The sequence below is a fragment of the Carassius carassius genome, chromosome 9 (assembly GCF_963082965.1).
Source record: "Carassius carassius chromosome 9, fCarCar2.1, whole genome shotgun sequence".
NCBI lineage: Eukaryota > Metazoa > Chordata > Actinopteri > Cypriniformes > Cyprinidae > Carassius > Carassius carassius.
The window spans coordinates 35,466,907-35,479,507 of NC_081763.1; the positions used below are offsets into that span (position 1 = coordinate 35,466,907).

At 42.8% G+C, this 12,601-nt stretch overlaps 1 pseudogene; it reads right to left on the reverse strand.

Annotated features, from left to right (window-relative positions):
* Positions 1-12,601, reverse strand: part of LOC132149793 (uncharacterized) — a 98,117-nt pseudogene that overhangs the window by 63,122 nt on the left and 22,394 nt on the right.

Consider the following 12,601-nt stretch of genomic DNA (forward strand, 5'->3'; position numbering starts at 1 on the left):
CTATGTACTGAGAATTAACTGACCTCTGTGACGTGAGACAGCTAGCAGACGGTCGTTTTAGCCAGTCTGTCTGCTTCCTGACCTGGGCGTAAAAGTATTCTATGGGAGAATAGCTGGTGTGCCATATTAAGTAAATGAACTGTTTAATGGTATTTGGATATAATTTACTGGCAAAATCAACCCTTGTCTTGCTTTTTTAAATGTAATGTTTTGTACTTTGTCAAATGATTAAATGATCCATTAAGGCAGGGTTCTCCAAACTCGGTGCTGGAGGGCCAGTGTCCTGCAGAGATTAGCTCCACATTGCCTCAACACACCTGCCTGGAAGTGCCTAGCATACCTAGAAAGAGCTTGTTGAGCTGCTACAGGTGTGTTTGATTAGGGTCGGAGCTGAACTCTGCAGGACACTGGTGCTCCAGGACCGAGTCTGATGACCCCCGCATTATGGCATCCTCTTTATTTGTTGCTTAGTGATTTTTGTGTTCTTTGGCTATAACAGTTAACACTTCACTTCCTGAAGCAGTTGCTGTTCTATCAACAGCTGCTGCTTAAAGTCCATAGTAACTCCATAGTAATGCTCCATAGCTAACCTGCTCCAGGACAGGTTACATTCTGAATCAATAGATAAAGCTTTAAACATGACTTGAGTTTAAATTATTGAGGCTCTGTATACTTTTGTATATCATCAACTATATAAACTAACTTCATAACTTTTACTTGCACTTACAGTGATGTCATTTCTGTATAATGCCTATATACCGCACAGTTTGATTTTCCTGAATAAATGTTCTTACAGTAACTAAACTGTCAGATGAAGATGGGTTACAGTAATCTGGCAGCATCTGCCTTTGTGTGATCTGTTTATCACATGGCCAACAATGACAAACAAACATCACATATCTGCCCTCTGATGTCCATCTCTTGACCCTTATTTTGTTGGGCCTCTTGTACACAAAATATTTGCCTTGCTCTTGTTTTACAGTCTATATGCTGACATACTGAACAAGTAATATATTAACACTGAAACTTAACATACACGCAACTTGTCCCATTAGATCACAGCAATAGCAAATGACAACAAGCCAGTGAACCAATCAAATCCAAAAGTCCTGCTCTACATTTTTATTTTCGTTCAAGAAGCCGTTCACTCAGATATAGCCTATATCACAAAAGGAGAGAAAAGACAAAGATGTGGACAAGATTTGGATAAGCATAAATTGCATCCAGATCTTTGCATTTTCTTTCCCTTGGAGATGTACTATATCCAAGTGAAACTGCTTCTTGAATGAGAAAACAAATTTAGAGCAGGACTTGATTCTGTCAATTTGGAATTGATTGGTTGATTGGATTGTTGTCATTTGCTATTACTGTGATCTTATGTCAGTGACAGGTTGTGTATATGTTAAAGGTCCCGTTTTTCGTGCTTTTTCGAAGCTTTGACTGTGTTTACAGTGTGCAATATAACATGTGTTCATGTTTCGCGTGTAAAAAAACACAGTATTTTTCATACAATTCACCTATCTGTACACCGCTGTTTTCACTGTCACAAAAAAGGGGCTGATGACTTCCTTGTTCTATAAAGTCCCTCCTTCAGAAATACGTAACGAGTTCTGATTGGGCCAGCGGTTCCTGTGTTGTGATTCGACAGCAGCTGAGCACAGGCTGCCCTCCTGGAAACGCGTGACAAAACGCGAGTGCAAAGCAAGTGGGCAGGAGCATGTGCTTGAGATGTACTTATAATCACAGGAGTGTTTTTACTGACGAGATGCGCATGAAAATCGCATTCGATTTTTTTTGCACAGCCCTAACATCTAGTTAACAAAGCTAAACTGTGTTGCCCTTTGTGTAATAAGTTACAGAAATTGAACGCACCAACTTAAATAATAAAATACACTTACCAGTTGTGGTCCATAAACAACGCCTTCTCCAGACAAAGAGGGAACAGCTCCAGCTTTCAAGAATAATCTTTGTGCGAATCCGGCATTAAACTGATTGAGATTGAGGAAGATCGCTGTCCTCAGCAAAATGTGCTGCACATAGGTTACACATGGATTATAATTTTCGGGAACCGATTTAAACATAAATTGTAACCATTAATCTCCAAGTACAGCTTCCCTGGGAAGGCCAAACAAAGATGATTGGACTCCGAGATAAAAATAACAGCGTTTCGACGACATGGCGACAAACACAAACGCAGCTCTTCCCCTTCTCCGTCGGAGCGCAAAAAGGCCACGCCCCCTTTTGGTGTATTCATGTGGGCGGAGGTTAGTCAAAAAACAGTTTTAGTGACGTCATTACTGCAGGAACTAAAGGGATGTAGTCCAAATGGGTCGTTTTTTGTAGGCGAATTCTGTTAAATAAAATATCTTGCTTGGCACTGAACTTTGAGCTTTAGAATTTTACAGTTATTATTTATACTCTAACAACAATATTACACACTAACTAAAGTTTAAAACATGGGATCACGAAGAATGGGACCTTTAAGTTTCAGTGTTAATATAACATGTTCAGTTTCTCAGAAGGATAGACTAAAGCAAAAACGAGGCAACAACTTTTTTAAAGAACCCTTTTACAGTTTGTAAGAACATTTGGTCAGGAAAATCAAACTGCAGGATATATTGAGGGGAATGATGTCTTCAGAGCATTTTAGATGGTATTTTCTATTCTTGCCTCTCTATAATGCATAGTAATGTTTATAAGCGCAGCGCTGCTTTGTTTACAGTTGTAACCGGGAAAAGGCTGTATCTGTTGTTTCATGAGCTCCACCTGCTGTCAGAGACTGAATCTGCTTCTCATTCAGACTGTCTGCTGTTTCTGTGTCATGCAGATGTTTTATGTAGCATAGTTTCATAAAGCTAAATTCAGACAATTCTGTTTTTGTTTATTTAATTTAAATATGTATATGTAAATATGTAAATGTATTTAGCATCTTTGTTTGTATTCTGATTAAAAAGCATTGGTTGCCACTAATTTTCAATTGCCACAGATCTGCTTGCAATATATCAAATGAACATCGTGATGTATTTATATTTTGATTCTTTCTTGTCTCTTGCTTAAAAATAAAATAAAATTTAAAAAAAGGGCAGCCGATATCAGAATCTGCATAACATCTCCATTTGGAATAAGCCTTTTTCAATGGCCACAGAACAGCCTGAAATATAGCAAATAAATATTGTGATGCACTCATAATTTGATTCTTTCTTGTCTCTTGCTTAAAAAATGTTAAAAAATAAAACTTTTAATAAAATTTAAAAAAAATAGGCAGCTGTTATCGGAGTCTGCTAAAAATCTGCAGTCGAATCGGCCGTGAAAAATCAAGATTGGTGAATCCCTATAGTTATGTGTTATGTAGCAGTTCAGTAGGTTCTGTTTGATTTTCTCTTTTATTTATCAACTTACGTGGTTCCAAACTGGTCTCTGCTGTCCTGGTCAGTGTAGAAAGGTCACTGTGAACTGTACATATGTATTCTCCAGCATCTGCAGCTCTCAGATTGTCCAGACGGAGGGAGAAGTTTCCACGATGAACATCGTCAGTAAAGAAATAAGCTCTATCCTGATAATCTTTGTGCTGTTTCTCTGATCGACTCGCACCATCTTCATACAGATGAACCAGATTCTTGGTGTCTTTTCTTCTCCATTCCACCTTCAGTATTTTCTTTAATAAGTGTTCATCACCATGACAGGGCAAAACCACTGAAGATCCCAGATTAAAATAATGGTCATATGTTTGCCGGCCAAATAAACCTGAAAAATAAAAATAAAAATGTTTGCATGACACCTTTTTAGTAAGACAAGTAACAATGGTTTCATATATTTTATCATTTCAGTATTCAGACCAACTTTGTACTAGAAAGGGCAAATGATCTCAAATATCACAATAACTTCTGTTTTAATGGCCTCTCATCACTTCAGATTAGTCCTACGTGATGCATAAATCAAGATCACAACACTGTTCTATTGAGCTTCTCTCTATAAAAACAGACTACTGCTGCTATGATGGACATTATAGTCACTCCCACAGCATGCTCTGTAGTTTCTGTAACACCACAATCACCATTTCCAAGCCTAAACACAACTGAGAGTTACACTTGAATCCTGTGTGTCCCAATCCTAATTTACTGTAGACACCTCAACATTTTCCCTCTTTGTCTCTTAAAATATATTGCTCCCTCACCATCACAGACTTCACAAACTACAAGATAGTACATATAGTGCATTTCTGAATTCCTAAATCCATAATAATAGTAATAAGAATATGTTTTTGTACCAGTATTTACCAGCCTAAAACATTAAACTTTTTAATAAACCATATAACAAAGTTGTTAAATATATATTTATGACAGAATATTTTGATATACAGGGTATTATCAGTGTTGGGGAAAGTTACTTTTAAAAGTTACGCATTACAATGTTGCATTACTCCCTAAAAAAGTAACTAATGAGTATCGGGCTGGAGGTGACTACACCGCCCAGTCCCGAGCCCTCACGGCTGGACAATTGGTTTCTCGGCACAGAGCGCTGCTCACAACCTCATTCAGCTCTGGTTCCTTTCTTCCCGGAGGTGCATTAAGAGGTGATGAAGTCGTGGATGGCCCCTTTCATGGCCAGAAGCCGCCCATCTCCCTCTTCCATCCTCACCACCCTAAATGGCGGGGCAGCCAGGGGGTATGTGGACATTCCCCTGGTGGAGAGAACGGTTACAGGCTACTCAGAGATGTGGGAGACTGCTCTTCAGGAGCTGGCGGAGACAGAGCACTGGTTGCACTCCCGAGATGGGCATGGCGCCGCGATACACATCGTGTCAGCCACTGGTCGGACCTTGCTTTTCTACGGGACAAGTGAACAAGTTAGAACAGGTGTCCCAGTATGTTGTTGTCACAACAGATGCCTCCAACACCGGCTGGGGCACGACATGCAATGGGCAGGCAGCTTCAGGGTCCTAGACAGGACCTCAACTGCTTTGGCACATCAACTGTCTGGAGTTGCTGGCAGTGCATCTAGCCTTACGGCGGTTTTGGCCGATGTTGCTAGACACGCACGTGTTGGTCCACACGGACAACACTGCGGCTGTTTCGCTTTTATCCAAAGTGACTTACAGTGCTTTAAGGCTAAAATTTTTTTTTTACCTAACATGTGCTCCCTGGGAATCGAACCCACAACTTTGCCTTGCGCTGCTAATGCAATGCTCTACCAATTGAGCTACAGGAACACCCACGAAGAGAAGACCCGGTGATGTCTGGTCAGAGTCATGCTTTTATTCCTGCAAGAAAGGTTGGAGCGTTAGTTTCCTGAGGGGTGCAAGAAAGTTAAAACCTCCTAGGACACCCCTGATTCCCTCCTGGGACCTCTCTATTGATTGGTTTCTCGGCACAGGCCGTGGCTCACAACCTCATTTTGCTCTGGTTCCTTTCTTCCCGGAGGTGCATTAAGAGGTGATGAAGTCGTGGATGGCCCCTTTCATGGCCAGAAGCCGCCCATCTCCCTATTCCATCCTCACCATCCTAAGTGGCGGGGCAGCCAGGGGGTATGTGGACATTCCCCTGGTGGAGAGAACGGTTGCAGGCTACTCAGAGATGTGGGAGACTGCTCTTCAGGAGCTGGCGGAGACAGAGCACTGGTTGCACTCCCGAGATGGGCATGGCGCCGCGATACACATCTTGTCAGCCCCTGGTCGGACCTTGCTTTTCTACGGGACAAGTGAACAAGTTAGAACAGGTGTCCCAGTATGTTGTTGTCACAACAGATGCCTCCAACACCGGCTGGGGCACGACATGCAATGGGCAGGCAGCTTCAGGGTCCTAGACAGGACCTCAACTGCTTTGGCACATCAACTGTCTGGAGTTGCTGGCAGTGCATCTAGCCTTACGGCGGTTTTGGCCGCTGTTGCTAGACACGCACGTGTTGGTCCGCACGGACAACACTGAGGCTGTTTCGCTTTTATCCAAAGTGACTTACAGTGCTTTAAGGCTAACATTTTTTTTTTTTTACCTAACATGTGCTCCCTGGGAATCGAACCCACAACCTTGCTTTGCGCTGCTAATGCAATGCTCTACCAATTGAGCTACAGGAACACCCACGAAGAGAAGACCCGGTGATGTCTGGTCAGAGTCATGCTTTTATTCCTGCAAGAAAGGTTGGAGCGTTAGTTGCCTGAGGGGTGCAAGAAAGTTAAAACCTCCTAGGACACCCCTGATTCCCTCCTGGGACCTCTGTATTGATTGGTTTCTCGGCACAGAGCGCGGCTCACAACCTCATTCTGCTCTGGTTCCTTTCTTCCTGGAGGTGCATTAAGAGGTGATGAAGTCGTGGATGACCCCTTTCATGGCCAGAAGCCGCCCATCTCCCTCTTCCATCCTCACCACCCTACATGGCGGGGCAGCCAGGGGGTATGTGGACATTCCCCTGGTGGAGAGAACGGTTGCAGGCTACTCAGAGATGTGGGAGACTGCTCTTCAGGAGCTGGCGGAGACAGAGCACTGGTTGCACTCCCGAGATGGGCATGGCGCCGCGATACACATCGTGTCAGCCCCTGGTCGGACCTTGCTTTTCTACGGGACAAGTGAACAAGTTAGAACAGGTGTCCCAGTATGTTGTTGTCACAACAGATGCCTCCAACACCGGCTGGGGCACGACATGCAATGGGCAGGCAGCTTCAGGGTCCTAGACAGAACCTCAACTGCTTTGGCACATCAACTGTCTGGAGTTGCTGGCAGTGCATCTAGCCTTATGGCAGTTTTGGCCGCTGTGGCTACTCAGAGATGTGGGAGACTGCTCTTCAGGAGCTGGCGGAGACAGAGCACTGGTTGCACTCCCGAGATGGGCATGGCGCCGCGGTACACATCGTGTCAGCCCCTGGTCGGACCTTGCATTTCTACGGGACAAGTGAACAAGTTAGAACAGGTGTCCCAGTATGTTGTTGTCACAACAGATGCCTCCAACACCGGCTGGGGCACGACATGCAATGGGCAGGCAGCTTCAGGGTCCTAGACAGGACCTCAACTGCTTTGGCACATCAACTGTCTGGAGTTGCTGGCAGTGCATCTAGCCTTACGGCGGTTTTGGCCGCTGTTGCTAGACACGCACGTGTTGGTCTGCACGGACAACACTGCGGCTGTTTCGCTTTTATCCAAAGTGACTTAAAGTGCTTTAAGGCTAACATTTTTTTTTTTACCTAACATGTGCTCCCTGGGAATCGAACCCACAACCTTGCCTTGCGCTGCTAATGCAATGCTCTACCAATTGAGCTACAGGAACACCCACGAAGAGAAAACACGGTGATGTCTGGTCAGAGTCATGCTTTTATTCCTGCAAGAAAGGTTGGAGCGTTAGTTTCCTGAGGGGTGCAAGAAAGTTAAAACCTCCTAGGACACCCCTGATTCCCTCCTGGGACCTCTCTATTGATCTGGCGGGACTTTAGAGGGGTCCCTTTGAGCCGCTGGAATCAGTCGAGCTTAAGTTCCTGTCTCTCAAGACTGCACTCCTGGTCGTGCTCACTTCCATCAAGAGTGTTGGGGACCTCCAAGCATTTTCGGGAAGTGAAGACTGCCTTTTGTTCCGGCCGGCCTGTCCTGAGACCTCGGCTGGGATGCATTCCCAAGGTTCCCACCACTCCCTTCTGAGACCAGGTGGTGAACCTGCAAGCGCTGCCCCTGGAGGAGGCAGATCCAGCCTTGGCATTGCTGTGTCCCGTAAGATCGCTTCGCATATACGTGGACCGCACCCAGAGCTTCAGAAGCTCTGAGCAGCTCCTGGTCTGCTTTGGAGGTCAGCAGAAGGGGAAGGCTGTCTCCAGGCAGAGGTTGGCCCACTGGAGTGTGTATGCCATCTCCTTGGCGTACCATTCCCAAGGTGAGCCGTGCCCCCTGGGGGTGAGGGCCCACTCCACACGGAGTGTGGCCTCCTCCTGTGCGCTGGCGCTTGGCGCCTCTCTGGCAGACATCTGTCGAGCTGCGGGCTGGCCGACACCTTACACCTTTGTGAGGTTTTACAACCTTCGTGTAGAATCAGTTTCTTCCCGTGTGTTGGGTAACAGGTAATTGGCAGGAAGGGATGGCTGGTTGTCACACTTGCTGTGCCATTCCTAACAAGGGGATGGCGTACCCTGGACGTGCATCCTCCAGCACCCTCGGTGGTCAGACTTGGTGGAGAAGTCTGTCGCCAGGCCCAGTACTGGTGTTAGCATGCCCAGAGTTCCGGTCAGACCCTGTTAAGGGCTAGGTGTCCATATGGCTTGATTCCCTATGGGTAATCCCATATGTGTATTCTTCCACGGTAAGGTTTCCCTCTTGGCAAACCCGTGTCTTCCCTTGACAGACCCGCTCTGTCAGTCTCTTCTGGCAGCTGTTCAATCCCTACTCTAAGGTAGGACCTGCCTCAGAGACCCATTCCATATGTAGTACTGCCCCCCGGGTCAGTCCATATCAGTATCGCCACATGTCACCTCCCTACAGATAGGATGTGGTCTCCGTAGCGACCTTTTCCTAAGGCTCGCTTCCCCATTGTCTTGCCAAGCTGTAAGAACAAATAGGGAAGATTTGAAGCAATCTTTCTCCGAAGGTTGAAATCCCTTCCACTAACTTTGTGGGGGCGTAACAGCAGCGTGGCCTTCACCAGCACCGATGTACTCACCCCTTTGGCCCCTTCGGTACCAAAGTCAGTGAATTTGCACTGGGGCTTTGGGAAGGTTACTTTCCCACGACCTTACGCATAGCTTTTGTGACATGCCACGGCTTGCTGACAATTGCAGCGCTACAGGGTTGTGACAGTGTTCAGGTTGTGGCGTTTTCCATAGGACCCATATGTCATTCGACATAACTCGTAGTGACCGACAGATAGGGAACGTCTCGGTTACATACGTAACCCTTGTTCCCTGATGGAGGGAATGGAGATGTTATGTCCCCATGCCACAACCTTGAACCGGTCGCTGTTGCCGGGACATGTTCTCAGCTCCTCAGCATAAAACCTAATGAGTGGATGCACCTGTCACCTATTTATACCCGTTGGCACGGGGAGTGGCTCAGGTATGTTATATCCACTAGCCAATTTTCATTGGCATTTTGTTTTAAACTCAGATATGATTGGCCTCCCAAGTGAGACCCCATATGTCGTTCGATATAATGTCTCCGTTCCCTCCATCAGGGAACGAGGGTCACATACGTAACCAAGATGTTACTTTTTGCGATACTTTCACGTTGCTTTTTAAATATGAGCTGGGCTTGATTGTTTTTAATATAAGAAAATATATGTATAGCAAATGTAAAAGCCCTTTCACACCAAAAAGTGTAAAGAATAAACCTCAGGCTGAAGGAACAGTAAATTCTCGTCTGTAGATTAGAACACAGGAGAAGGTTCAACACTCTTCAGCAATAAAAAAAAAATGTGCAATTGTTAGTTTATCTAAAGTCATTTTTGCTTATCAGTATAGTTGAACTGGATCATCAAAGATCAGCAGCAAAGAAACTAGTTAATCAAATTTTATTAGATACATTTGTGTTATTTAATTATTGCAGGTTTGCATCATATTCTGAGTTTGCATTTCACTGTTTTAAGTAATTTTAATTAATACTAAATATTTTTGCGAGTGGGATGAATTGTTGCACATTCACATTTAGTCTATAACTACATCATGTTCACACAGCGCACAACGTCTCTGTACTTTTGATTTCTCCCAATATGGGGACAGGAGACTTGTCAGTCAGTAAATAGGGAAAACAAAGTAACTGGAATTACTTTTTTGAAAATTTCTTGTGAATAAAAAGTAATGCTTTACTTTACTAGTTACTTAAAAAAAGAAATCTGATTACGTAACTTGCATTACTTATAATTTGTTACCCCAACAATGATTATTATTATTATTATTACTAGAATCATAATGTCACAGCTGTGTCGAGGAAGGCACACAAGAACGATGATAGAATCAATAAGTACTTTAATAGCATCCAGGAAGAAGATAATCCAGAAAGATGAGGTGTAGACACACACCAATACAAACATAATACCGGACAAATACTTTTTTATTCTTGTAGATTTTAATGGCAGTTGGCATACAACTTCAAGGTGCATTATCGCCACTTGCTGGTTGGGAATGAGGGTCAAGTTCACAAAACCATTTTACTAATTTATTCACTTAGCTGACACTTTTATCCAAAGCAACTTACAATTGCTATATATGTCAGAGGTCGCACACCTCTGGAGCAACTATGGGGTTAAGTGTCTTGCTCAGGGACACATTGGTGTCTCACAGTGGATTCAAACCCGGGTTTCTCACACCAAAGGCATGTGTCTTATCCACTGCGCCAACACCACCCCATTTTTATTGCTAAAAATCATCCAGTATTCGAATACCCCCTAACACCAACATTCTTTTATCTAGATCAGTCATTTTCAAATAAAGCATTAAAAAATTAATACATTCCTCTTATGAGTTTCTGGACAAAGACTAACAAAGGAGTGAGTTTACATAAGGCAGGCAGCTGATGACAAAAAGGTGATGGGAATAAACTAAAGAGAACTACTGAATCAGTTAACTAAACTAGCACAGGAACAAAACGAAATATGAGCACAGACGAACTAAACAGACCTGGGGTCTCATTTATAAATCTCTTCGTAGATCTCATCCTAAAAATGTACATACACACAAAAGATAGATTTTGCGTATGCACAAAAGTTTTCAGATTTATAAAACCATGGTACACCAGAACCTGAGCAAAAACCCCTTTATAACTCCCAGTCAGGGGAAGATGAGCATACGTGCATCTCCACCCTGACTCCTCCCCTAAATCAGCATATATGGAGCTTACAACACCTAGTTTTACTGTGCATAACCTCATCTGCATATCATTTCCATGTATATTCCCATCCACGTGACACCAACACTGTTTAAGGTTCAAGACAATAAGGAAATATGAGATACGGACTATAAATGCTATTTGTGCCATACACAATTATATTGCTAAAAATCATCCAGTATCCTTGTTATGTTTTGCCATAAATATCTCAAAATAAAAATCCATAAAAACAAAAAGCTGCTTTTAAAATATTTCTTAGATAAATATGTTAGAATAGAGTTGGTCTCGTTCTTTTCCACTGGCCAAATAGTATTTCTATTGTTTTAAACAATTCAAATCAAGTTTAAATTTTGTACTTTTGCTGATAAGGTAGACATCTTTTAGCTATTTTTAGCCTATATTTATTGCAGTGCACATTGTCTGACTCAGTGTGTCACTGACAAGCCTATTTTAAAAATAAAACATGCTAATAAAAATTTTCTTCCAAGTTGTTTCTTCAGATACAGTGATATTTTTCATAATGTTATGTAGATGCCTTCACACAGCATCAATACCTCCTTGCAGCTATGCTTGTACAGTAAGGGTTCATACCCATGGTCTAGACCAGTGTTTCTCAACCCTGGTCCTGAGCGCCCCCAGAACTGAACATTTTGTATGTCTCGCCTATCTGACACACCTAATTTCTTTTAATGAGCTAATGAGTTGAATCAGGTGTGTTTGATTAGGGAAACACACAAAATGTGCAGTGCTGGGGGCGCTCAGGACCAGAGTTGAGAAACACTGGTCTAGAATGTCCGTAAGATGTGTACATATTTGTGCCAAGTTTATTTTTATTATCCCTGATATGTGCGTGGAAAATTGCAAACACAATTTATATGCCTATTTTGTGCTTACACAACATTTATAAATGAGACCCCAGAAGACTAAACAGAGTGAAAAACAACAAAAAGAGTTTATAACTGTTACACATAATAATTGTCATTGGATCATACTCTTACGCCGGGGTGTCAAACTCAATTCCTGGAGGGCCGGAGCCCTGCAGAGTTTTGTTCCAACCCTGCTCCAGCACATGTACAATGTAGTTTCAAATAAGCCTGAAGAACTTGATTAGTTTGATAAGGTGTGTTTAATTAGGGTTGAATATAAACTCTGCAGGGCTCCGGCCCTCCAGGAACTGAGTTTGACACCCTGCTCTTACAGTTGAAACCCAGTGAATTACAGCTGATAAGAATATTTTCCTGTTATACACATACCTTTAGTAGGAGATCTGCAGTAGATCAGGCAGAAGAGCAGAAGGGCAGATCCAGACGCAGAAATACAGAGAATCAGCATCATTATGTGTGAAGCAGAGAAACCTGAAAAACAACAGACAATTACTGAACAAACAGGAACAGTATTGTGTATAGCACTGTTCCCAGTATATATCCTTCAAATAAACATTTCTACTGACGTTGTGATGTTTTGTCAAATGTTCATCTATTTAATAAACCTGAAGAATAACCTTGCTGTTTCTTCACATTTTGCTTCAGGTAATAACGTCACTGCTCTGAATGTCTAATCAATAATAAAATCTCTTGATATCCTGGATCAGTAATTATTGTTAAAGATTTCTCTGTTTTTCATTGAGTTATGGAAATAAATGAAAGGAGAAGAATGATTCAAATAAAGCCTTTTTAATTAATTATATATAGATTGTAAGGTACTTTTACTTGTAAAGATGCTTTGGAACAATATGTACTGTGAAATGTGCTCTACAAATAAACTAAAACAAAAAAAGTATAATTATAATTGCGGGGTCATTCCATGTGAACTCA